Source organism: Phyllobates terribilis, unplaced genomic scaffold, assembly GCF_046119375.1.
Source record: "Phyllobates terribilis strain yellow unplaced genomic scaffold, ASM4611937v1 Scaffold_40__1_contigs__length_11209783, whole genome shotgun sequence".
Taxonomy (NCBI): domain Eukaryota; kingdom Metazoa; phylum Chordata; class Amphibia; order Anura; family Dendrobatidae; genus Phyllobates; species Phyllobates terribilis.
This window is the reverse complement of record NW_027362800.1, coordinates 6,806,176-6,828,607: the sequence shown is the minus strand read 5'-3', so window position 1 is coordinate 6,828,607 and position 22,432 is coordinate 6,806,176. Positions and strand designations below refer to the sequence as shown.

The 22,432-nt window shown below is 46.5% G+C and overlaps 16 non-coding genes across 16 annotated transcripts; all 16 read left to right on the top strand.

The window, feature by feature from the left end:
* Nucleotides 1-10: 10 nt before the first annotated feature.
* LOC141188806 (U2 spliceosomal RNA) lies at nucleotides 11-201 on the top strand. Its single transcript, XR_012262886.1, has one exon. It is a non-coding gene; the product is annotated as a U2 spliceosomal RNA (small nuclear RNA).
* A 1,127-nt stretch (nucleotides 202-1,328) lies between these two features.
* On the top strand, nucleotides 1,329-1,519 carry LOC141188805 (U2 spliceosomal RNA). Its single transcript, XR_012262885.1, has one exon. It is a non-coding gene; the product is annotated as a U2 spliceosomal RNA (small nuclear RNA).
* A 1,124-nt stretch (nucleotides 1,520-2,643) lies between these two features.
* LOC141188804 (U2 spliceosomal RNA) lies at nucleotides 2,644-2,834 on the top strand. Its single transcript, XR_012262884.1, has one exon. It is a non-coding gene; the product is annotated as a U2 spliceosomal RNA (small nuclear RNA).
* A 1,121-nt stretch (nucleotides 2,835-3,955) lies between these two features.
* LOC141188803 (U2 spliceosomal RNA) lies at nucleotides 3,956-4,146 on the top strand. The gene has a single exon (XR_012262883.1). It is a non-coding gene; the product is annotated as a U2 spliceosomal RNA (small nuclear RNA).
* A 1,122-nt stretch (nucleotides 4,147-5,268) lies between these two features.
* On the top strand, nucleotides 5,269-5,459 carry LOC141188802 (U2 spliceosomal RNA). Its single transcript, XR_012262882.1, has one exon. It is a non-coding gene; the product is annotated as a U2 spliceosomal RNA (small nuclear RNA).
* Nucleotides 5,460-6,579: 1,120 nt separating this feature from the next.
* On the top strand, nucleotides 6,580-6,770 carry LOC141188801 (U2 spliceosomal RNA). The gene has a single exon (XR_012262881.1). It is a non-coding gene; the product is annotated as a U2 spliceosomal RNA (small nuclear RNA).
* A 1,121-nt stretch (nucleotides 6,771-7,891) lies between these two features.
* On the top strand, nucleotides 7,892-8,082 carry LOC141188800 (U2 spliceosomal RNA). Its single transcript, XR_012262880.1, has one exon. It is a non-coding gene; the product is annotated as a U2 spliceosomal RNA (small nuclear RNA).
* Nucleotides 8,083-9,203: 1,121 nt separating this feature from the next.
* LOC141188799 (U2 spliceosomal RNA) lies at nucleotides 9,204-9,394 on the top strand. Its single transcript, XR_012262879.1, has one exon. It is a non-coding gene; the product is annotated as a U2 spliceosomal RNA (small nuclear RNA).
* Nucleotides 9,395-10,515: 1,121 nt separating this feature from the next.
* On the top strand, nucleotides 10,516-10,706 carry LOC141188798 (U2 spliceosomal RNA). Its single transcript, XR_012262878.1, has one exon. It is a non-coding gene; the product is annotated as a U2 spliceosomal RNA (small nuclear RNA).
* A 1,122-nt stretch (nucleotides 10,707-11,828) lies between these two features.
* On the top strand, nucleotides 11,829-12,019 carry LOC141188797 (U2 spliceosomal RNA). The gene has a single exon (XR_012262877.1). It is a non-coding gene; the product is annotated as a U2 spliceosomal RNA (small nuclear RNA).
* A 1,123-nt stretch (nucleotides 12,020-13,142) lies between these two features.
* On the top strand, nucleotides 13,143-13,333 carry LOC141188795 (U2 spliceosomal RNA). Its single transcript, XR_012262875.1, has one exon. It is a non-coding gene; the product is annotated as a U2 spliceosomal RNA (small nuclear RNA).
* A 1,118-nt stretch (nucleotides 13,334-14,451) lies between these two features.
* On the top strand, nucleotides 14,452-14,642 carry LOC141188794 (U2 spliceosomal RNA). Its single transcript, XR_012262874.1, has one exon. It is a non-coding gene; the product is annotated as a U2 spliceosomal RNA (small nuclear RNA).
* Nucleotides 14,643-15,762: 1,120 nt separating this feature from the next.
* Nucleotides 15,763-15,953, top strand: LOC141188793 (U2 spliceosomal RNA). The gene has a single exon (XR_012262873.1). It is a non-coding gene; the product is annotated as a U2 spliceosomal RNA (small nuclear RNA).
* A 1,120-nt stretch (nucleotides 15,954-17,073) lies between these two features.
* On the top strand, nucleotides 17,074-17,264 carry LOC141185340 (U2 spliceosomal RNA). Its single transcript, XR_012260012.1, has one exon. It is a non-coding gene; the product is annotated as a U2 spliceosomal RNA (small nuclear RNA).
* A 1,117-nt stretch (nucleotides 17,265-18,381) lies between these two features.
* On the top strand, nucleotides 18,382-18,572 carry LOC141188792 (U2 spliceosomal RNA). Its single transcript, XR_012262872.1, has one exon. It is a non-coding gene; the product is annotated as a U2 spliceosomal RNA (small nuclear RNA).
* Nucleotides 18,573-19,688: 1,116 nt separating this feature from the next.
* Nucleotides 19,689-19,879, top strand: LOC141188791 (U2 spliceosomal RNA). Its single transcript, XR_012262871.1, has one exon. It is a non-coding gene; the product is annotated as a U2 spliceosomal RNA (small nuclear RNA).
* The last annotated feature ends 2,553 nt before the right edge of the window (nucleotides 19,880-22,432 follow it).

Below are 22,432 nucleotides of genomic sequence, written 5' to 3'. Positions count from 1 at the left end.
AATTCTGGTTATCGCTTCTCGGCCTTTTGGCTAAGATCAAGTGTAGTATCTGTTCTTATCAGTTTAATATCTGATACGTCCCCTATCTGGGGACCATATATTAAATGGATTTTTAGAACAGGGAGATGGAAAAAGAGCTTGCTCTGTCCACTCCACGCATTGACCTGGTATTGCAGTATCTCCAGGACCGGTGCACCCCTTCTTTAATGCAGTTTCTAAAATCAGAAAGAATTGAATTCAATGCTTTTTGTTCATTTTGCTTGTTTGTCGGATTTTGGGATGGACTCTTTGGCTTTGCTTTTCTTCTCCTCATTGGATTTTTCATGTTAAAAGTTGCAGAAGCCAGATGACAAGCTCATTTTGGTTCAACTTCAGCAACTGTGCATTGCATTGCCATGTAATGTAATGTAATGCAATGCTATCTATCTAGCTCTCCCTCTATACTTCCTTTTGGATAAACAGACATATTAGGCAAGCATTTTGGAGCTTTCACCTAAATAACTACAGGTGGTGAGATAAGCTGCACAATATAATTGACCTTTCAGTATATTGTTGCACACACACCATCTATTTAGCAAATGCCCTTGTTATCAACAGCAGCCTTTTAAACTCACCTGAGCTAACAGGTATGTGAGCTGGTTACTCTGCTGCGCTTAAAATTTCTTTTTTGGTTTGCTAAAATGCCTTTTCTGAAACGTTGTCTCCCTCTGCTGGAACACTGACTTCTTTCATTTAATGCCTGCAGACTATAAAAGAGAAACCAACCCAAAAAGTTTGGTTGATTAGTCTGTGGCATTCTTTTAAACTGTTGCTTATGGCAGTCTCTGTGAGCTTCTCAGTGACATTCAGCCATCCAGGTATCCCGCCTGCAGTAGACGGAATGTGGCAATGGAACGCTGGCTGCGCGTGTCATAATAGGCTCTGAGCCTTTATATACCTGCGCACAGCAGCAGCCACCTTCAGTCTGCTGCTGGACAGCCAGCAGCAGCAGCAGCAGGAGAGGTAATTAATCAGCAACCCTCCTGCTAAGGGTAGACAGCTGCTCGTTCCACCCCCCCCCCCCCCCCCGCCTTAATTGGTTCTCCTCCCTTCCAACGGTGTTGAGGCGGGTGGGAACAGCCGGGGGTTGAGGGTACTGTGCTAAAAGAGGTGGAGTTATGCAGATCTAAAACGCGTGGATTGCAGCAGCAGCAAGCCGAAAAGTGCAGGCATGTGAGGGATCTAGAGGTTGACAGCATGTCTTCTTAACGGGAGTCCAGGTGGCCATCTCCACAAATGGACTTTTCAGAATCCTTGGGTGGCACCGTAGTCGGAAACCAATTCTGGTTATCGCTTCTCGGCCTTTTGGCTAAGATCAAGTGTAGTATCTGTTCTTATCAGTTTAATATCTGATACGTCCCCTATCTGGGGACCATATATTAAATGGATTTTTAGAACAGGGAGATGGAAAAAGAGCTTGCTCTGTCCACTCCACGCATTGACCTGGTATTGCAGTATCTCCAGGACCGGTGCACCCCTTCTTTAATGCAGTTTCTAAAATCAGAAAGAATTGAATTCAATGCTTTTTGTTCATTTTGCTTGTTTGTCGGATTTTGGGATGGACTCTTTGGCTTTGCTTTTCTTCTCCTCATTGGATTTTTCATGTTAAAAGTTGCAGAAGCCAGATGACAAGCTCATTTTGGTTCAACTTCAGCAACTGTGCATTGCATTGCCATGTAATGTAATGTAATGCAATGCTATCTATCTAGCTCTCACTCTATACTTCCTTTTGGATAAACAGACATATTAGGCAAGCATTTTGGAGCTTTCACCTAAATAACTACAGGTGGTGAGATAAGCTGCACAATATAATTGACCTTTCAGTATATTGTTGCACACACACCATCTATTTAGCAAATGCCCTTGTTATCAACAGCAGCCTTTTAAACTCACCTGAGCTAACAGGTATGTGAGCTGGTTACTCTGCTGCGCTTAAAATTTCTTTTTTGGTTTGCTACAATGCCTTTTCTGAAACGTTGTCTCCCTCTGCTGGAACACTGACTTCTTTCATTTAATGCCTGCAGACTATAAAAGAGAAACCAACCCAAAAAGTTTGGTTGATTAGTCTGTGGCATTCTTTTAAACTGTTGCTTATGGCGGTCTCTGTGAGCTTCTCAGTGACATTCAGCCATCCAGGTATCCCGCCTGCAGTAGACGGAATGTGGCAATGGAACGCTGGCTGCGCGTGTCATAATAGGCTCTGAGCCTTTATATACCTGCGCACAGCAGCAGCCACCTTCAGTCTGCTGCTGGACAGCCAGCAGCAGCAGCAGCAGGAGAGGTAATTAATCAGCAACCCTCCTGCTAAGGGTAGACAGCTGCTCGTTCCACCCCCCCCCCCCCCGCCTTAATTGGTTCTCCTCCCTTCCAACGGTGTTGAGGCGGGTGGGAACAGCCGGGGGTTGAGGGTACTGTGCTAAAAGAGGTGGAGTTATGCAGATCTAAAACGCGTGGATTGCAGCAGCAGCAAGCCGAAAAGTGCAGGCATGTGAGGGATCTAGAGGTTGACAGCATGTCTTCTTAACGGGAGTCCAGGTGGCCATCTCCACAAATGGACTTTTCAGAATCCTTGGGTGGCACCGTAGTCGGAAACCAATTCTGGTTATCGCTTCTCGGCCTTTTGGCTAAGATCAAGTGTAGTATCTGTTCTTATCAGTTTAATATCTGATACGTCCCCTATCTGGGGACCATATATTAAATGGATTTTTAGAACAGGGAGATGGAAAAAGAGCTTGCTCTGTCCACTCCACGCATTGACCTGGTATTGCAGTATCTCCAGGACCGGTGCACCCCTTCTTTAATGCAGTTTCTAAAATCAGAAAGAATTGAATTCAATGCTTTTTGTTCATTTTGCTTGTTTGTCGGATTTTGGGATGGACTCTTTGGCTTTGCTTTTCTTCTCCTCATTGGATTTTTCATGTTAAAAGTTGCAGAAGCCAGATGACAAGCTCATTTTGGTTCAACTTCAGCAACTGTGCATTGCATTGCCATGTAATGTAATGTAATGCAATGCTATCTATCTAGCTCTCCCTCTATACTTCCTATTGGATAAACAGACATATTAGGCAAGCATTTTGGAGCTTTCACCTAAATAACTACAGGTGGTGAGATAAGCTGCACAATATAATTGACCTTTCAGTATATTGTTGCACACACACCATCTATTTAGCAAATGCCCTTGTTATCAACAGCAGCCTTTTAAACTCACCTGAGCTAACAGGTATGTGAGCTGGTTACTCTGCTGCGCTTAAAATTTCTTTTTTGGTTTGCTACAATGCCTTTTCTGAAACGTTGTCTACCTCTGCTGGAACACTGACTTCTTTCATTTAATGCCTGCAGACTATAAAAGAGAAACCAACCCAAAAAGTTTGGTTGATTAGTCTGTGGCATTGTTTTAAACTGTTGCTTATGGCGGTCTCTGTGAGCTTCTCAGTGGCATTCAGCCATCCAGGTATCCCGCCTGCAGTAGACGGAATGTGGCAATGGAACGCTGGCTGCGCGTGTCATAATAGGCTCTGAGCCTTTATATACCTGCGCACAGCAGCAGCCACCTTCAGTCTGCTGCTGGACAGCCAGCAGCAGCAGCAGCAGGAGAGGTAATTAATCAGCAACCCTCCTGCTAAGGGTAGACAGCTGCTCGTTCCACCCCCCCCCCCGCCTTAATTGGTTCTCCTCCCTTCCAACGGTGTTGAGGCGGGTGGGAACAGCCGGGGGTTGAGGGTACTGTGCTAAAAGAGGTGGAGTTATGCAGATCTAAAACGCGTGGATTGCAGCAGCAGCAAGCCGAAAAGTGCAGGCATGTGAGGGATCTAGAGGTTGACAGCATGTCTTCTTAACGGGAGTCCAGGTGGCCATCTCCACAAATGGACTTTTCAGAATCCTTGGGTGGCACCGTAGTCGGAAACCAATTCTGGTTATCGCTTCTCGGCCTTTTGGCTAAGATCAAGTGTAGTATCTGTTCTTATCAGTTTAATATCTGATACGTCCCCTATCTGGGGACCATATATTAAATGGATTTTTAGAACAGGGAGATGGAAAAAGAGCTTGCTCTGTCCACTCCACGCATTGACCTGGTATTGCAGTATCTCCAGGACCGGTGCACCCCTTCTTTAATGCAGTTTCTAAAATCAGAAAGAATTGAATTCAATGCTTTTTGTTCATTTTGCTTGTTTGTCGGATTTTGGGATGGACTCTTTGGCTTTGCTTTTCTTCTCCTCATTGGATTTTTCATGTTAAAAGTTGCAGAAGCCAGATGACAAGCTCATTTTGGTTCAACTTCAGCAACTGTGCATTGCATTGCCATGTAATGTAATGTAATGCAATGCTATCTATCTAGCTCTCCCTCTATACTTCCTTTTGGATAAACAGACATATTAGGCAAGCATTTTGGAGCTTTCACCTAAATAACTACAGGTGGTGAGATAAGCTGCACAATATAATTGACCTTTCAGTATATTGTTGCACACACACCATCTGTTTAGCAAATGCCCTTGTTATCAACAGCAGCCTTTTAAACTCACCTGAGCTAACAGGTATGTGAGCTGGTTACTCTGCTGCGCTTAAAATTTCTTTTTTGGTTTGCTACAATGCCTTTTCTGAAATGTTGTCTCCCTCTGCTGGAACACTGACTTCTTTCATTTAATGCCTGCAGACTATAAAAGAGAAACCAACCCAAAAAGTTTGGTTGATTAGTCTGTGGCATTCTTTTAAACTGTTGCTTATGGCGGTCTCTGTGAGCTTCTCAGTGACATTCAGCCATCCAGGTATCCCGCCTGCAGTAGACGGAATGTGGCAATGGAACGCTGGCTGCGTGTCATAATAGGCTCTGAGCCTTTATATACCTGCGCACAGCAGCAGCCACCTTCAGTCTGCTGCTGGACAGCCAGCAGCAGCAGCAGCAGGAGAGGTAATTAATCAGCAACCCTCCTGCTAAGGGTAGACAGCTGCTCGTTCCACCCTCCCCCCCCCCGCCTTAATTGGTTCTCCTCCCTTCCAACGGTGTTGAGGCGGTTGGGAACAGCCGGGGGTTGAGGGTACTGTGCTAAAAGAGGTGGAGTTATGCAGATCTAAAACGCGTGGATTGCAGCAGCAGCAAGCCGAAAAGTGCAGGCATGTGAGGGATCTAGAGGTTGACAGCATGTCTTCTTAACGGGAGTCCAGGTGGCCATCTCCACAAATGGACTTTTCAGAATCCTTGGGTGGCACCGTAGTCGGAAACCAATTCTGGTTATCGCTTCTCGGCCTTTTGGCTAAGATCAAGTGTAGTATCTGTTCTTATCAGTTTAATATCTGATACGTCCCCTATCTGGGGACCATATATTAAATGGATTTTTAGAACAGGGAGATGGAAAAAGAGCTTGCTCTGTCCACTCCACGCATTGACCTGGTATTGCAGTATCTCCAGGACCGGTGCACCCCTTCTTTAATGCAGTTTCTAAAATCAGAAAGAATTGAATTCAATGCTTTTTGTTCATTTTGCTTGTTTGTCGGATTTTGGGATGGACTCTTTGGCTTTGCTTTTCTTCTCCTCATTGGATTTTTCATGTTAAAAGTTGCAGAAGCCAGATGACAAGCTCATTTTGGTTCAACTTCAGCAACTGTGCATTGCATTGCCATGTAATGTAATGTAATGCAATGCTATCTATCTAGCTCTCCCTCTATACTTCCTTTTGGATAAACAGACATATTAGGCAAGCATTTTGGAGCTTTCACCTAAATAACTACAGGTGGTGAGATAAGCTGCACAATATAATTGACCTTTCAGTATATTGTTGCACACACACCATCTATTTAGCAAATGCCCTTGTTATCAACAGCAGCCTTTTAAACTCACCTGAGCTAACAGGTATGTGAGCTGGTTACTCTGCTGCGCTTAAAATTTCTTTTTTGGTTTGCTACAATGCCTTTTCTGAAACGTTGTCTCCCTCTGCTGGAACACTGACTTCTTTCATTTAATGCCTGCAGACTATAAAAGAGAAACCAACCCAAAAAGTTTGGTTGATTAGTCTGTGGCATTCTTTTAAACTGTTGCTTATGGCGGTCTCTGTGAGCTTCTCAGTGACATTCAGCCATCCAGGTATCCCGCCTGCAGTAGACGGAATGTGGCAATGGAACGCTGGCTGCGCGTGTCATAATAGGCTCTGAGCCTTTATATACCTGCGCACAGCAGCAGCCACCTTCAGTCTGCTGCTGGACAGCCAGCAGCAGCAGCAGCAGGAGAGGTAATTAATCAGCAACCCTCCTGCTAAGGGTAGACAGCTGCTCGTTCCACCCCCCCCCCGCCTTAATTGGTTCTCCTCCCTTCCAACGGTGTTGAGGCGGGTGGGAACAGCCGGGGGTTGAGGGTACTGTGCTAAAAGAGGTGGAGTTATGCAGATCTAAAACGCGTGGATTGCAGCAGCAGCAAGCCGAAAAGTGGAGGCATGTGAGGGATCTAGAGGTTGACAGCATGTCTTCTTAACGGGAGTCCAGGTGGCCATCTCCACAAATGGACTTTTCAGAATCCTTGGGTGGCACCGTAGTCGGAAACCAATTCTGGTTATCGCTTCTCGGCCTTTTGGCTAAGATCAAGTGTAGTATCTGTTCTTATCAGTTTAATATCTGATACGTCCCCTATCTGGGGACCATATATTAAATGGATTTTTAGAACAGGGAGATGGAAAAAGAGCTTGCTCTGTCCACTCCACGCATTGACCTGGTATTGCAGTATCTCCAGGACCGGTGCACCCCTTCTTTAATGCAGTTTCTAAAATCAGAAAGAATTGAATTCAATGCTTTTTGTTCATTATGTTTGTTTGTCGGATTTTGGGATGGAATCTTTGGCTTTGCTTTTCTTCTCCTCATTGGATTTTTCATGTTAAAAGTTGCAGAAGCCAGATGACAAGCTCATTTTGGTTCAACTTCAGCAACTGTGCATTGCATTGCCATGTAATGTAATGTAATGCAATGCTATCTATCTAGCTCTCCCTCTATACTTCCTTTTGGATAAACAGACATATTAGGCAAGCATTTTGGAGCTTTCACCTAAATAACTACAGGTGGTGAGATAAGCTGCACAATATAATTGACCTTTCAGTATATTGTTGCACACACACCATCTATTTAGCAAATGCCCTTGTTATCAACAGCAGCCTTTTAAACTCACCTGAGCTAACAGGTATGTGAGCTGGTTACTCTGCTGCGCTTAAAATTTCTTTTTTGGTTTGCTACAATGCCTTTTCTGAAACGTTGTCTCCCTCTGCTGGAACACTGACTTCTTTCATTTAATGCCTGCAGACTATAAAAGAGAAACCAACCCAAAAAGTTTGGTTGATTAGTCTGTGGCATTCTTTTAAACTGTTCCTTATGGCGGTCTCTGTGAGCTTCTCAGTGACATTCAGCCATCCAGGTATCCCGCCTGCAGTAGACGGAATGTGGCAATGGAACGCTGGCTGCGCGTGTCATAATAGGCTCTGAGCCTTTATATACCTGCGCACAGCAGCAGCCACCTTCAGTCTGCTGCTGGACAGCCAGCAGCAGCAGCAGCAGGAGAGGTAATTAATCAGCAACCCTCCTGCTAAGGGTAGACAGCTGCTCGTTCCACCCCCCCCCCCGCCTTAATTGGTTCTCCTCCCTTCCAACGGTGTTGAGGCGGGTGGGAACAGCCGGGGGTTGAGGGTACTGTGCTAAAAGAGGTGGAGTTATGCAGATCTAAAACGCGTGGATTGCAGCAGCAGCAAGCCGAAAAGTGCAGGCATGTGAGGGATCTAGAGGTTGACAGCATGTCTTCTTAACGGGAGTCCAGGTGGCCATCTCCACAAATGGACTTTTCAGAATCCTTGGGTGGCACCGTAGTCGGAAACCAATTCTGGTTATCGCTTCTCGGCCTTTTGGCTAAGATCAAGTGTAGTATCTGTTCTTATCAGTTTAATATCTGATACGTCCCCTATCTGGGGACCATATATTAAATGGATTTTTAGAACAGGGAGATGGAAAAAGAGCTTGCTCTGTCCACTCCACGCATTGACCTGGTATTGCAGTATCTCCAGGACCGGTGCACCCCTTCTTTAATGCAGTTTCTAAAATCAGAAAGAATTGAATTCAATGCTTTTTGTTCATTTTGCTTGTTTGTCGGATTTTGGGATGGACTCTTTGGCTTTGCTTTTCTTCTCCTCATTGGATTTTTCATGTTAAAAGTTGCAGAAGCCAGATGACAAGCTCATTTTGGTTCAACTTCAGCAACTGTGCATTGCATTGCCATGTAATGTAATGTAATGCAATGCTATCTATCTAGCTCTCCCTCTATACTTCCTTTTGGATAAACAGACATATTAGGCAAGCATTTTGGAGCTTTCACCTAAATAACTACAGGTGGTGAGATAAGCTGCACAATATAATTGACCTTTCAGTATATTGTTGCACACACACCATCTATTTAGCAAATGCCCTTGTTATCAACAGCAGCCTTTTAAACTCACCTGAGCTAACAGGTATGTGAGCTGGTTACTCTGCTGCGCTTAAAATTTCTTTTTTGGTTTGCTACAATGCCTTTTCTGAAACGTTGTCTCCCTCTGCTGGAACACTGACTTCTTTCATTTAATGCCTGCAGACTATAAAAGAGAAACCAACCCAAAAAGTTTGGTTGATTAGTCTGTGGCATTCTTTTAAACTGTTCCTTATGGCGGTCTCTGTGAGCTTCTCAGTGACATTCAGCCATCCAGGTATCCCGCCTGCAGTAGACGGAATGTGGCAATGGAACGCTGGCTGCGCGTGTCATAATAGGCTCTGAGCCTTTATATACCTGCGCACAGCAGCAGCCACCTTCAGTCTGCTGCTGGACAGCCAGCAGCAGCAGCAGCAGGAGAGGTAATTAATCAGCAACCCTCCTGCTAAGGGTAGACAGCTGCTCGTTCCACCCCCCCCCCCGCCTTAATTGGTTCTCCTCCCTTCCAACGGTGTTGAGGCGGGTGGGAACAGCCGGGGGTTGAGGGTACTGTGCTAAAAGAGGTGGAGTTATGCAGATCTAAAACGCGTGGATTGCAGCAGCAGCAAGCCGAAAAGTGCAGGCATGTGAGGGATCTAGAGGTTGACAGCATGTCTTCTTAACGGGAGTCCAGGTGGCCATCTCCACAAATGGACTTTTCAGAATCCTTGGGTGGCACCGTAGTCGGAAACCAATTCTGGTTATCGCTTCTCGGCCTTTTGGCTAAGATCAAGTGTAGTATCTGTTCTTATCAGTTTAATATCTGATACGTCCCCTATCTGGGGACCATATATTAAATGGATTTTTAGAACAGGGAGATGGAAAAAGAGCTTGCTCTGTCCACTCCACGCATTGACCTGGTATTGCAGTATCTCCAGGACCGGTGCACCCCTTCTTTAATGCAGTTTCTAAAATCAGAAAGAATTGAATTCAATGCTTTTTGTTCATTTTGCTTGTTTGTCGGATTTTGGGATGGACTCTTTGGCTTTGCTTTTCTTCTCCTCATTGGATTTTTCATGTTAAAAGTTGCAGAAGCCAGATGACAAGCTCATTTTGGTTCAACTTCAGCAACTGTGCATTGCATTGCCATGTAATGTAATGTAATGCAATGCTATCTATCTAGCTCTCCCTCTATACTTCCTTTTGGATAAACAGACATATTAGGCAAGCATTTTGGAGCTTTCACCTAAATAACTACAGGTGGTGAGATAAGCTGCACAATATAATTGACCTTTCAGTATATTGTTGCACACACACCATCTATTTAGCAAATGCCCTTGTTATCAACAGCAGCCTTTTAAACTCACCTGAGCTAACAGGTATGTGAGCTGGTTACTCTGCTGCGCTTAAAATTTCTTTTTTGGTTTGCTACAATGCCTTTTCTGAAACGTTGTCTCCCTCTGCTGGAACACTGACTTCTTTCATTTAATGCCTGCAGACTATAAAAGAGAAACCAACCCAAAAAGTTTGGTTGATTAGTCTGTGGCATTCTTTTAAACTGTTGCTTATGGCGGTCTCTGTGAGCTTCTCAGTGACATTCAGCCATCCAGGTATCCCGCCTGCAGTAGACGGAATGTGGCAATGGAACGCTGGCTGCGCGTGTCATAATAGGCTCTGAGCCTTTATATACCTGCGCACAGCAGCAGCCACCTTCAGTCTGCTGCTGGACAGCCAGCAGCAGCAGCAGCAGGAGAGGTAATTAATCAGCAACCCTCCTGCTAAGGGTAGACAGCTGCTCGTTCCACCCCCCCCCCCGCCTTAATTGGTTCTCCTCCCTTCCAACGGTGTTGAGGCGGGTGGGAACAGCCGGGGGTTGAGGGTACTGTGCTAAAAGAGGTGGAGTTATGCAGATCTAAAACGCGTGGATTGCAGCAGCAGCAAGCCGAAAAGTGCAGGCATGTGAGGGATCTAGAGGTTGACAGCATGTCTTCTTAACGGGAGTCCAGGTGGCCATCTCCACAAATGGACTTTTCAGAATCCTTGGGTGGCACCGTAGTCGGAAACCAATTCTGGTTATCGCTTCTCGGCCTTTTGGCTAAGATCAAGTGTAGTATCTGTTCTTATCAGTTTAATATCTGATACGTCCCCTATCTGGGGACCATATATTAAATGGATTTTTAGAACAGGGAGATGGAAAAAGAGCTTGCTCTGTCCACTCCACGCATTGACCTGGTATTGCAGTATCTCCAGGACCGGTGCACCCCTTCTTTAATGCAGTTTCTAAAATCAGAAAGAATTGAATTCAATGCTTTTTGTTCATTTTGCTTGTTTGTCGGATTTTGGGATGGTCTTTTTGGCTTTGCTTTTCTTCTCCTCATTGGATTTTTCATGTTAAAAGTTGCAGAAGTCAGATGACAAGCTCATTTTGGTTCAACTTCAGCAACTGTGCATTGCATTGCCATGTAATGTAATTTAATGCAATGCTATCTATCTAGCTCTCCCTCTATACTTCCTTTTGGATAAACAGACATATTAGGCAAGCATTTTGGAGCTTTCACCTAAATAACTACAGGTGGTGAGATAAGCTGCACAATATAATTGACCTTTCGGTATATTGTTGCACACACACCATCTATTTAGCAAATGCCCTTGTTATCAACAGCAGCCTTTTAAACTCACCTGAGCTAACAGGTATGTGAGCTGGTTACTCTGCTGCGCTTAAAATTTCTTTTTTGGTTTGCTACAATGCCTTTTCTGAAACGTTGTCTCCCTCTGCTGGAACACTGACTTCTTTCATTTAATGCCTGCAGACTATAAAAGAGAAACCAACCCAAAAAGTTTGGTTGATTAGTCTGTGGCATTCTTTTAAACTGTTGCTTATGGCGGTCTCTGTGAGCTTCTCAGTGACATTCAGCCATCCAGGTATCCCGCCTGCAGTAGACGGAATGTGGCAATGGAACGCTGGCTGCGCGTGTCATAATAGGCTCTGAGCCTTTATATACCTGCGCACAGCAGCAGCCACCTTCAGTCTGCTGCTGGACAGCCAGCAGCAGCAGCAGCAGGAGAGGTAATTAATCAGCAACCCTCCTGCTAAGGGTAGACAGCTGCTCGTTCCACCCCCCCCCCCCGCCTTAATTGGTTCTCCTCCCTTCCAACGGTGTTGAGGCGGGTGGGAACAGCCGGGGGTTGAGGGTACTGTGCTAAAAGAGGTGGAGTTATGCAGATCTAAAACGCGTGGATTGCAGCAGCAGCAAGCCGAAAAGTGCAGGCATGTGAGGGATCTAGAGGTTGACAGCATGTCTTCTTAACGGGAGTCCAGGTGGCCATCTCCACAAATGGACTTTTCAGAATCCTTGGGTGGCACCGTAGTCGGAAACCAATTCTGGTTATCGCTTCTCGGCCTTTTGGCTAAGATCAAGTGTAGTATCTGTTCTTATCAGTTTAATATCTGATACGTCCCCTATCTGGGGACCATATATTAAATGGATTTTTAGAACAGGGAGATGGAAAAAGAGCTTGCTCTGTCCACTCCACGCATTGACCTGGTATTGCAGTATCTCCAGGACCGGTGCACCCCTTCTTTAATGCAGTTTCTAAAATCAGAAAGAATTGAATTCAATGCTTTTTGTTCATTTTGCTTGTTTGTCGGATTTTGGGATGGACTCTTTGGCTTTGCTTTTCTTCTCCTCATTGGATTTTTCATGTTAAAAGTTGCAGAAGCCAGATGACAAGCTCATTTTGGTTCAACTTCAGCAACTGTGCATTGCATTGCCATGTAATGTAATGTAATGCAATGCTATCTATCTAGCTCTCCCTCTATACTTCCTTTTGGATAAACAGACATATTAGGCAAGCATTTTGGAGCTTTCACCTAAATAGCTACAGGTGGTGAGATAAGCTGCACAATATAATTGACCTTTCAGTATATTGTTGCACACACACCATCTATTTAGCAAATGCCCTTGTTATCAACAGCAGCCTTTTAAACTCACCTGAGCTAACAGGTATGTGAGCTGGTTACTCTGCTGCGCTTAAAATTTCTTTTTTGGTTTGCTACAATGCCTTTTCTGAAACGTTGTCTCCCTCTGCTGGAACACTGACTTCTTTCATTTAATGCCTGCAGACTATAAAAGAGAAACCAACCCAAAAAGTTTGGTTGATTAGTCTGTGGCATTCTTTTAAACTGTTGCTTATGGCGGTCTCTGTGAGCTTCTCAGTGACATTCAGCCATCCAGGTATCCCGCCTGCAGTAGACGGAATGTGGCAATGGAACGCTGGCTGCACGTGTCATAATAGGCTCTGAGCCTTTATATACCTGCGCACAGCAGCAGCCACCTTCAGTCTGCTGCTGGACAGCCAGCAGCAGCAGCAGCAGGAGAGGTAATTAATCAGCAACCCTCCTGCTAAGGGTAGACAGCTGCTCGTTCCACCCCCCCCCCCCCGCCTTAATTGGTTCTCCTCCCTTCCAACGGTGTTGAGGCGGGTGGGAACAGCCGGGGGTTGAGGGTACTGTGCTAAAAGAGGTGGAGTTATGCAGATCTAAAACGCGTGGATTGCAGCAGCAGCAAGCCGAAAAGTGCAGGCATGTGAGGGATCTAGAGGTTGACAGCATGTCTTCTTAACGGGAGTCCAGCTGGCCATCTCCACAAATGGACTTTTCAGAATCCTTGGGTGGCACCGTAGTCGGAAACCAATTCTGGTTATCGCTTCTCGGCCTTTTGGCTAAGATCAAGTGTAGTATCTGTTCTTATCAGTTTAATATCTGATACGTCCCCTATCTGGGGACCATATATTAAATGGATTTTTAGAACAGGGAGATGGAAAAAGAGCTTGCTCTGTCCACTCCACGCATTGACCTGGTATTGCAGTATCTCCAGGACCGGTGCACCCCTTCTTTAATGCAGTTTCTAAAATCAGAAAGAATTGAATTCAATGCTTTTTGTTCATTTTGCTTGTTTGTCGGATTTTGGGATGGACTCTTTGGCTTTGCTTTTCTTCTCCTCATTGGATTTTTCATGTTAAAAGTTGCAGAAGCCAGATGACAAGCTCATTTTGGTTCAACTTCAGCAACTGTGCATTGCATTGCCATGTAATGTAATGTAATGCAATGCTATCTATCTAGCTCTCCCTCTATACTTCCTTTTGGATAAACAGACATATTAGGCAAGCATTTTGGAGCTTTCACCTAAATAACTACAGGTGGTGAGATAAGCTGCACAATATAATTGACCTTTCAGTATATTGTTGCACACACACCATCTATTTAGCAAATGCCCTTGTTATCAACAGCAGCCTTTTAAACTCACCTGAGCTAACAGGTATGTGAGCTGGTTACTCTGCTGCGCTTAAAATTTCTTTTTTGGTTTGCTACAATGCCTTTTCTGAAACGTTGTCTCCCTCTGCTGGAACACTGACTTCTTTCATTTAATGCCTGCAGACTATAAAAGAGAAACCAACCCAAAAAGTTTGGTTGATTAGTCTGTGGCATTCTTTTAAACTGTTGCTTATGGCGGTCTCTGTGAGTTTCTCAGTGACATTCAGCCATCCAGGTATCCCGCCTGCAGTAGACGGAATGTGGCAATGGAACGCTGGCTGCGCGTGTCATAATAGGCTCTGAGCCTTTATATACCTGCGCACAGCAGCAGCCACCTTCAGTCTGCTGCTGGACAGCCAGCAGCAGCAGCAGGAGAGGTAATTAATCAGCAACCCTCCTGCTAAGGGTAGACAGCTGCTCGTTCCACCCCCCCCCCCGCCTTAATTGGTTCTCCTCCCTTCCAACGGTGTTGAGGCGGGTGGGAACAGCCGGGGGTTGAGGGTACTGTGCTAAAAGAGGTGGAGTTATGCAGATCTAAAACGCGTGGATTGCAGCAGCAGCAAGCCGAAAAGTGCAGGCATGTGAGGGATCTAGAGGTTGACAGCATGTCTTCTTAACGGGAGTCCAGGTGGCCATCTCCACAAATGGACTTTTCAGAATCCTTGGGTGGCACCGTAGTCGGAAACCAATCCTGGTTATCGCTTCTCGGCCTTTTGGCTAAGATCAAGTGTAGTATCTGTTCTTATCAGTTTAATATCTGATACGTCCCCTATCTGGGGACCATATATTAAATGGATTTTTAGAACAGGGAGATGGAAAAAGAGCTTGCTCTGTCCACTCCACGCATTGACCTGGTATTGCAGTATCTCCAGGACCGGTGCACCCCTTCTTTAATGCAGTTTCTAAAATCAGAAAGAATTGAATTCAATGCTTTTTGTTCATTTTGCTTGTTTGTCGGATTTTGGGATGGACTCTTTGGCTTTGCTTTTCTTCTCCTCATTGGATTTTTCATGTTAAAAGTTGCAGAAGCCAGATGACAAGCTCATTTTGGTTCAACTTCAGCAACTGTGCATTGCATTGCCATGTAATGTAATGTAATGCAATGCTATCTATCTAGCTCTCCCTCTATACTTCCTTTTGGATAAACAGACATATTAGGCAAGCATTTTGGAGCTTTCACCTAAATAACTACAGGTGGTGAGATAAGCTGCACAATATAATTGACCTTTCAGTATATTGTTGCACACACACCATCTATTTAGCAAATGCCCTTGTTATCAACAGCAGCCTTTTAAACTCACCTGAGCTAACAGGTATGTGAGCTGGTTACTCTGCTGCGCTTAAAATTTCTTTTTTGGTTTGCTACAATGCCTTTTCTGAAACGTTGTCTCCCTCTGCTGGAACACTGACTTCTTTCATTTAATGCCTGCAGACTATAAAAGAGAAACCAACCCAAAAAGTTTGGTTGATTAGTCTGTGGCATTCTTTTAAACTGTTGCTTATGGCGGTCTCTGTGAGCTTCTCAGTGACATTCAGCCATCCAGGTATCCCGCCTGCAGTAGACGGAATGTGGCAATGGAACGCTGGCTGCGCGTGTCATAATAGGCTCTGAGCCTTTATATACCTGCGCACAGCAGCAGCCACCTTCAGTCTGCTGCTGGACAGCCAGCAGCAGCAGCAGCAGGAGAGGTAATTAATCAGCAACCCTCCTGCTAAGGGTAGACAGCTGCTCGTTCCACCCCCCCCCCGCCTTAATTGGTTCTCCTCCCTTCCAACGGTGTTGAGGTGGGTGGGAACAGCCGGGGGTTGAGGGTACTGTGCTAAAAGAGGTGGAGTTATGCAGATCTAAAACGCGTGGATTGCAGCAGCAGCAAGCCGAAAAGTGCAGGCATGTGAGGGATCTAGAGGTTGACAGCATGTCTTCTTAACGGGAGTCCAGGTGGCCATCTCCACAAATGGACTTTTCAGAATCCTTGGGTGGCACCGTAGTCGGAAACCAATTCTGGTTATCGCTTCTCGGCCTTTTGGCTAAGATCAAGTGTAGTATCTGTTCTTATCAGTTTAATATCTGATACGTCCCCTATCTGGGGACCATATATTAAATGGATTTTTAGAACAGGGAGATGGAAAAAGAGCTTGCTCTGTCCACTCCACGCATTGACCTGGTATTGCAGTATCTCCAGGACCGGTGCACCCCTTCTTTAATGCAGTTTCTAAAATCAGAAAGAATTGAATTCAATGCTTTTTGTTCATTTTGCTTGTTTGTCGGATTTTGGGATGGACTCTTTGGCTTTGCTTTTCTTCTCCTCATTGGATTTTTCATGTTAAAAGTTGCAGAAGCCAGATGACAAGCTCATTTTGGTTCAACTTCAGCAACTGTGCATTGCATTGCCATGTAATGTAATGTAATGCAATGCTATCTATCTAGCTCTCCCTCTATACTTCCTTTTGGATAAACAGACATATTAGGCAAGCATTTTGGAGCTTTCACCTAAATAACTACAGGTGGTGAGATAAGCTGCACAATATAATTGACCTTTCAGTATATTGTTGCACACACACCATCTATTTAGCAAATGCCCTTGTTATCAACAGCAGCCTTTTAAACTCACCTGAGCTAACAGGTATGTGAGCTGGTTACTCTGCTGCGCTTAAAATTTCTTTTTTGGTTTGCTACAATGCCATTTCTGAAACGTTGTCTCCCTCTGCTGGAACACTGACTTCTTTCATTTAATGCCTGCAGACTATAAAAGAGAAACCAACCCAAAAAGTTTGGTTGATTAGTCTGTGGCATTCTTTTAAACTGTTGCTTATGGCGGTCTCTGTGAGCTTCTCAGTGACATTCAGCCATCCAGGTATCCCGCCTGCAGTAGACGGAATGTGGCAATGGAACGCTGGCTGTGCGTGTCATAATAGGCTCTGAGCCTTTATATACCTGCGCACAGCAGCAGCCACCTTCAGTCTGCTGCTGGACAGCCAGCAGCAGCAGCAGCAGGAGAGGTAATTAATCAGCAACCCTCCTGCTAAGGGTAGACAGCTGCTCGTTCCACCCCCCCCCCGCCTTAATTGGTTCTCCTCCCTTCCAACGGTGTTGAGGCGGGTGGGAACAGCCGGGGGTTGAGGGTACTGTGCTAAAAGAGGTGGAGTTATGCAGATCTAAAACGCGTGGATTGCAGCAGCAGCAAGCCGAAAAGTGCAGGCATGTGAGGGATCTAGAGGTTGACAGCATGTCTTCTTAACGGGAGTCCAGGTGGCCATCTCCACAAATGGACTTTTCAGAATCCTTGGGTGGCACCGTAGTCGGAAACCAATTCTGGTTATCGCTTCTCGGCCTTTTGGCTAAGATCAAGTGTAGTATCTGTTCTAATCAGTTTAATATCTGATACGTCCCCTATCTGGGGACCATATATTAAATGGATTTTTAGAACAGGGAGATGGAAAAAGAGCTTGCTCTGTCCACTCCACGCATTGACCTGGTATTGCAGTATCTCCAGGACCGGTGCACCCCTTCTTTAATGCAGTTTCTAAATCAGAAAGAATTGAATTCAATGCTTTTTGTTCATTTTGCTTGTTTGTCGGATTTTGGGATGGACTCTTTGGCTTTGCTTTTCTTCTCCTCATTGGATTTTTCATGTTAAAAGTTGCAGAAGCCAGATGACAAGCTCATTTTGGTTCAACTTCAGCAACTGTGCATTGCATTGCCATGTAATGTAATGCAATGCTATCTATCTAGCTCTCCCTCTATACTTCCTTTTGGATAAACAGACATATTAGGCAAGCATTTTGGAGCTTTCACCTAAATAACTACAGGTGGTGAGATAAGCTGCACAATATAATTGACCTTTCAGTATATTGTTGCACACACACCATCTATTTAGCAAATGCCCTTGTTATCAACAGCAGCCTTTTAAACTCACCTGAGCTAACAGGTATGTGAGCTGGTTACTCTGCTGCGCTTAAAATTTCTTTTTTGGTTTGCTACAATGCCTTTTCTGAAACGTTGTCTCCCTCTGCTGGAACACTGACTTCTTTCATTTAATGCCTGCAGACTATAAAAGAGAAACCAACCCAAAAAGTTTGGTTGATTAGTCTGTGGCATTCTTTTAAACTGTTGCTTATGGCGGTCTCTGTGAGCTTCTCAGTGACATTCAGCCATCCAGGTATCCCGCCTGCAGTAGACGGAATGTGGCAATGGAACGCTGGCTGCGCGTGTCATAATAGGCTCTGAGCCTTTATATACCTGCGCACAGCAGCAGCCACCTTCAGTCTGCTGCTGGACAGCCAGCAGCAGCAGCAGCAGGAGAGGTAATTAATCAGCAACCCTCCTGCTAAGGGTAGACAGCTGCTCGTTCCACCCCCCCCCCCCCGCCTTAATTGGTTCTCCTCCCTTCCAACGGTGTTGAGGCGGGTGGGAATAGCCGGGGGTTGAGGGTACTGTGCTAAAAGAGGTGGAGTTATGCAGATCTAAAATGCGTGGATTGCAGCAGCAGCAAGCCGAAAAGTGCAGGCATGTGAGGGATCTAGAGGTTGACAGCATGTCTTCTTAACGGGAGTCCAGGTGGCCATCTCCACAAATGGACTTTTCAGAATCCTTGGGTGGCACCGTAGTCGGAAACCAATTCTGGTTATCGCTTCTCGGCCTTTTGGCTAAGATCAAGTGTAGTATCTGTTCTTATCAGTTTAATATCTGATACGTCCCCTATCTGGGGACCATATATTAAATGGATTTTTAGAACAGGGAGATGGAAAAAGAGCTTGCTCTGTCCACTCCACGCATTGACCTGGTATTGCAGTATCTCCAGGACCGGTGCACCCCTTCTTTAATGCAGTTTCTAAATCAGAAAGAATTGAATTCAATGCTTTTTGTTCATTTTGCTTGTTTGTCGGATTTTGGGATGGACTCTTTGGCTTTGCTTTTCTTCTCCTCATTGGATTTTTCATGTTAAAAGTTGCAGAAGCCAGATGACAAGCTCATTTTGGTTCAACTTCAGCAACTGTGCATTGCATTGCCATGAAATGTAATGCAATGCTATCTATCTAGCTCTCCCTCTATACTTCCTTTTGGATAAACAGACATATTAGGCAAGCATTTTGGAGCTTTCACCTAAATAACTACAGGTGGTGAGATAAGCTGCACAATATAATTGACCTTTCAGTATATTGTTGCACACACACCATCTATTTAGCAAATGCCCTTGTTATCAACAGCAGCCTTTTAAACTCACCTGAGCTAACAGGTATGTGAGCTGGTTACTCTGCTGCGCTTAAAATTTCTTTTTTGGTTTGCTACAATGCCTTTTCTGAAACGTTGTCTCCCTCTGCTGGAACACTGACTTCTTTCATTTAATGCCTGCAGACTATAAAAGAGAAACCAACCCAAAAAGTTTGGTTGATTAGTCTGTGGCATTCTTTTAAACTGTTGCTTATGGCGGTCTCTGTGAGTTTCTCAGTGACATTCAGCCATCCAGGTATCCCGCCTGCAGTAGACGGAATGTGGCAATGGAACGCTGGCTGCGCGTGTCATAATAGGCTCTGAGCCTTTATATACCTGCGCACAGCAGCAGCCACCTTCAGTCTGCTGCTGGACAGCCAGCAGCAGCAGCAGCAGGAGAGGTAATTAATCAGCAACCCTCCTGCTAAGGGTAGACAGCTGCTCGTTCCACTCCCCCCCCCCGCCTTAATTGGTTCTCCTCCCTTCCAACGGTGTTGAGGCGGGTGGGAACAGCCGGGGGTTGAGGGTACTGTGCTAAAAGAGGTGGAGTTATGCAGATCTAAAACGCGTGGATTGCAGCAGCAGCAAGCCGAAAAGTGCAGGCATGTGAGGGATCTAGAGGTTGACAGCATGTCTTCTTAACGGGAGTCCAGGTGGCCATCTCCACAAATGGACTTTTCAGAATCCTTGGGTGGCACCGTAGTCGGAAACCAATTCTGGTTATCGCTTCTCGGCCTTTTGGCTAAGATCAAGTGTAGTATCTGTTCTTATCAGTTTAATATCTGATACGTCCCCTATCTGGGGACCATATATTAAATGGATTTTTAGAACAGGGAGATGGAAAAAGAGCTTGCTCTGTCCACTCCACGCATTGACCTGGTATTGCAGTATCTCCAGGACCGGTGCACCCCTTCTTTAATGCAGTTTCTAAAATCAGAAAGAATTGAATTCAATGCTTTTTGTTCATTTTGCTTGTTTGTCGGATTTTGGGATGGACTCTTTGGCTTTGCTTTTCTTCTCCTCATTGGATTTTTCATGTTAAAAGTTGCAGAAGCCAGATGACAAGCTCATTTTGGTTCAACTTCAGCAACTGTGCATTGCATTGCCATGTAATGTAATGTAATGCAATGCTATCTATCTAGCTCTCCCTCTATACTTCTGTGACACCCCAGGGGTCTGGTTGCCACAGTGATAGAGATATTATGTCTGAGAGCAGGTGGGAGGTCCTTTGGTCAGGGATCCTGTGCATGCCACACCTCCTGCCCAGTCTTGGGAGGGGAAGAACTTCCCCTGTATAAACCCGGGGCTGAGGCAGGGTGAGTCAGACAAGGAGAGTGGAGAAGAGAAGCAGCATAGGAAACAGCAGAGTTACAAGGAGTCAGGGGCTGGCAGCTACAGAGCTCGCCCTGACTAAGAAGATTCTTTACCGGACCCGGAGTCCGAGGCTGTGGGGACTAACTCCTACCCAGCAGCAGAATCCGTCGGGCAGGGGATTTCAGGTCCTCTGGCCCAGAAGCCCGAAGGCACGGTCACACGCGTGGGACCAGCACCGCCATCGTGGAGCGGAAGCCATTAGAAGGCCCCGAGTCACCGGCCATACGGGTGAGCACCACACGGTACACTCAGGGACGTGGGCTACTTACATCAGCTTCTAGCAAGGTAGCCAGAAGAGTACAGTCAGTTTGGGAGGCCTACAACTACGCCTGGCCAGGGGAGATCCCATCTGCTCAAAGACTGACCAGGCCCCGTTTGCTAGCAAGTACTCCGGGAGGGTCTGTCGTTGTTACCAGTAAAGACCCTGAACTACACCGTACCGTCTCTGAGTGGTTCCTGCTACCCCCATCATCCACGTCGGCTGCCCTGAGGCCATACCCCTCCCGTTGGGGGTTATACTATCACGCTGCACAATCCTACCACCGGCCTCAGCGGTCTGCCCTGCAGCAGCAGCTTCCTGGCTGCACTCAACGGGTGGCGTAGTCATCAACTATTTACTACTAATAGACTGCCGTCTAGTTTGACTCCCTGGGCACGGACCGGGTCACCGCCACGAGATTACAACCCTCCACGGATCCGGCTCCGGGTAAGCTCCCGCGTGCGCACCGCAGCGCGACACAGGCCCAGGGGCGCGTCAACTTTGGCGTAGTCGGCAGGATTTCGTGCCCGCAACCACCGGGTACTGCGTGCCTGAAAAGCAAAGACTGTTCAAACTTACCAGTGGTGAAGGTTTCCCGCCATCCGGCGCCATCTTCTACCTTCTTCCCGCCATCCGCGAAGTTTTCCCGCCATCCGGCGCCATCTTCGACCTTCTTCCCGCCATCCGTGGAGTTTTCCCGCCATTGGACGCCATCTTGAGGACGCCGCGCGGGAAGAAGAGGGGCGTGGACTCCGAAAGCGCGCGAGAACTGAAGCCCCGCCTCACGTCCGGACGTTGCGTAAGGTCCTGGAAGGAGCCCAGCAGACGCCGACGTCACAGGAGCGCGACGGAAGGTCCTCAACCCTGACGATCCACTGCGGAGCCGCGGCCTACGGAAGAGGATCATCGCAAGGTAGGCCACGGTCCACTAGGGGGGAGGAAGATGTCGGATACGGAGGAGAGCTTCACTGCCTCAACCCCCGCCAGCGCTACCGCTGCTGCAGTTATGCCCTTCACCATGCCCTATATACCGGGAGCAGCTTGGCTACCCCAGTACTCAGGGGAGTCACATACCCTGCATGACTTTAGAGAAAAGCTGGATAGCCTCTTCAAGGTGTACCCCCTCACAGAAGAGCAAAAAGTGAGCATCCTGGTGGCCCAACTAACCGGCACCAGGTGGCGTTGTGACCCACAGACGCCCCACTACCACTTACTACCAGGAGGCGGCGCCCTTGTCAGCAGGGCCTGTGGCAGCTGATGCGCAGGCTTTGGACAATGACCCGGCTCCAGACCTACACCATCAGGTCCAAGAGCTAGCTAAGAGCGTTGCTGCGCTAACCCGAACTGTGCAGTCTTTACAGGTTTCCACCCCAGGGAAGATCCAGCTGGCATCCGGACCGGAGGACATCCCGTGGCGTCGACCAAGGAGGACCCCACCGGCCAGAGGAAGACCCAGTGACCGATACAGTGAGGACGGACGACCCATCTGCCGCCGCTGCAATCAACCCGGACATATGGCAAGGTACTGTTCTTTAAACGGGCACAACCTGGGGTAGAGGGCCAACCCCCAGGAAAAAGATCACCAGGCCCATCGAACTGGCGCGACAGATATGTGGGAGGACGTCCAGTCTTGCCTGTGGTACTGGATGGCATTCCCATGAGTGCCCTACTGGACACCGGGTCACAGGTCACCACCATCCCGTACGTGCTCTTCAAGCAGTACTGGAATGACTCGGATATTACCCGCTACCCCGACGACGACTTGAGTATCATCGCCAGCAATGGTCAGCCCGTGCCACAGATCGGATTTAAAGAGGTGACCATCAAAATTGG